Raw genomic sequence first — 2,560 nt, forward strand, 5'->3', positions numbered from 1 at the left:
CCTTTTCAATTTTAAATTATTTGTTTTATGGCTCATAATATAGTCTCTCTTGGTAAATCTTCCCTGTGTGCTTTAGAAGTATGTGTACAACTACTTTTGTTGCATAAAGTGTTATATCAATGTCAATTAGGTTATGTTGATTGATAGTGTTGCTCAGGTCTTTGATTTATTTACAAATTTTCTGTCTCTTCTTTCCATCAGTTATTGAGAGGTGGTGTTGAAATCTCTGACAAATTTTGGATTCATTTGTTTCTCTTTTCAATTCTATCATTTTTTCCTTCATACGTTTTGAAGCTATGTTGTTAAGTGCATGAACTTTTGAGATTGTTATGTCCTCTTGATGAGTTGACATTTTGTCATTATGAAATGTCTCCTTTTATCCATGGTAATATTCTTTGTTCTGAAATCTACTTTGGCTGTTACTAATATAAACATTCCAGCTTTCTTTTGATAGTATATGGTATATTTTTTCTCATTCTTTTACTTTTAACTTATTGTGTTTTTATATTTAACCCGGGAGGGTTGGAGCCTCAGGAAGCCTGGAGTTAGATCTTTCTTTTTGTAATCCAGTTCAACAATCTCTTTTTAAATTGGTGTGTTTAGATCATTTTAATTAACATGATTATTGATATACTTGGTTTTAATCTGCCATTTGGCTATTTGCCTTCTGTTAAGTCTCATTTGTTCTTTATTTTCTTTGTCTTCTTTTTGATCTTCTTTGGATTAATTGAATATTTATGATTCTATTTTGTCTTTTTTAATGGTTTATTAGATATAATGCTTTTTGAGTGGTTTCTTTAGGGTTTATAGTATATATACCTTTAACTTATCATAATCTATTTCACATTTCAGAACTTAAAATGCTTCCATTCCCCCTTCCCCAGCCTTGGTGCTGTTATTGTCATACATTTTGCTTCTACACATGTTCAACTCTGCAATGTGTTATTATTATTTTTTGCTCTCAACAGTTACCTTTTAAAACTATGTAAGAAGAAATAAGGGGAAAAGTCATTTTAATTTATCCATATTGGGTGCTTTCCATTTATTTGTGTAGATTCAGGTTTCACATTTGCCAGTGTGGAATTTTAGGTTAGCAGTTTTTTTTTTTCTTTCAGTAGCATAAAGATGTTGCTTCACCATCTTTCTTGCATGTTATTGATATATCTGTTGTTATTCTTCCATTTATATTTAATGCAATTAGTGATCGAGTAGGGTTTACATCTGCCATTTTGCTACTTGTTTTCTATATATCTTATATATCTTATTTTGTTTCTCTATTCCTCCATTACTGCTTTCTTTTATATTAATTGGGCATTTCTATGTTGAACTGAACTGATGTATGCTTATGTCAAGGATCCCCCAGACCACTCACAGAACTCATTAGGAATCAAAATTCATTATGTTTATGATTATGATTTATTACAGCAAAAGAATATGAAGCACAATCAGCAAGGTGATAGGATAAAGTCTGAAGAAAATCAGGTACAGGCTTCCAAGAGTCCTCTTCTTGTAGAACTGCACAGGATACACTTAATTCCTCTATCTATAGATGGAATAATGTGTGCAAAGTGTAGTCTACCAGGGAAGTTCATTTGCTTAAGACTCTAGAGTTTTTATTGGGATCTGGTCACATAGGTACCCAGTGCCTGCATGATTGATCAGTTTGCAAAACAGATCACCTAAGGAAAGCAAATGTTCATCATAAATCACATTACTTACACAGACCACCTAGACATATTGGTACAGTGTGTTTCAAAGCTCTGAGTGTACAGAAACAGTTCTATGAGTTAAAACATTCTAAGAACTCAATTCCCTTTAGGGAGTGTGCAAATTTTGAGCAGCTAAGACCTGCTAAGTTAACTCTTTACTGCAAAATTTGCGCTCTTGATCTTTGGCTCACTTACAGGAAAATGATGGTATTTTTCTTAGTACCTGTATTTAGTATAGCATTTATATAAAATATACAGTAATATATTAACATGAATATGCCCAGCATGGAGGTACTGATAGACATGAAGAAACAATTAGTCCAGAATTGATGCTTTTGAACTGTGGTGTTGGAGAAGATTCTTGAGAGTCCCTTGGACTGCAAGGAGATCCAACCAGTCCATTCTGAAGGAGATCAGCCCTGGGATTTCTTTGGAAGGAATGATGCTAAAGCTGAAACTCCAGTACTTTGGCCACCTCATGCGAAGAGTTGACTCATTGGAAAAGCCTCTGATGCTGGGAGGGATTGGGGGCAGGAGGAGAAGGGACAACCGAGGATGAGATGGCTGGATGGCATCACGGACTCGATGGACGTGAGTCTGAGTGAACTCCAGGAGATGGTGATGGACAGGGAGGCCTGGCATGCTGCAATTCATGGGGTCGCAAAGAGTCGGACACGACTGAGCGACTGAACTGAACTGAACTAATAAAACCATTATATAAATCTCCATTTTTTTGTATTACTTTGTCTTTGGCTGATAGTTATTTGTATCTTATGATAAACTTGTATAGAGTCACATTAATTAACTTCATTGAATCACATTAATTAACTGATGTTAACTACATCTAGTTC

The sequence above is a fragment of the Ovis canadensis genome, chromosome X (genome assembly GCF_042477335.2).
Source record: "Ovis canadensis isolate MfBH-ARS-UI-01 breed Bighorn chromosome X, ARS-UI_OviCan_v2, whole genome shotgun sequence".
NCBI classification, from domain to species: domain Eukaryota; kingdom Metazoa; phylum Chordata; class Mammalia; order Artiodactyla; family Bovidae; genus Ovis; species Ovis canadensis.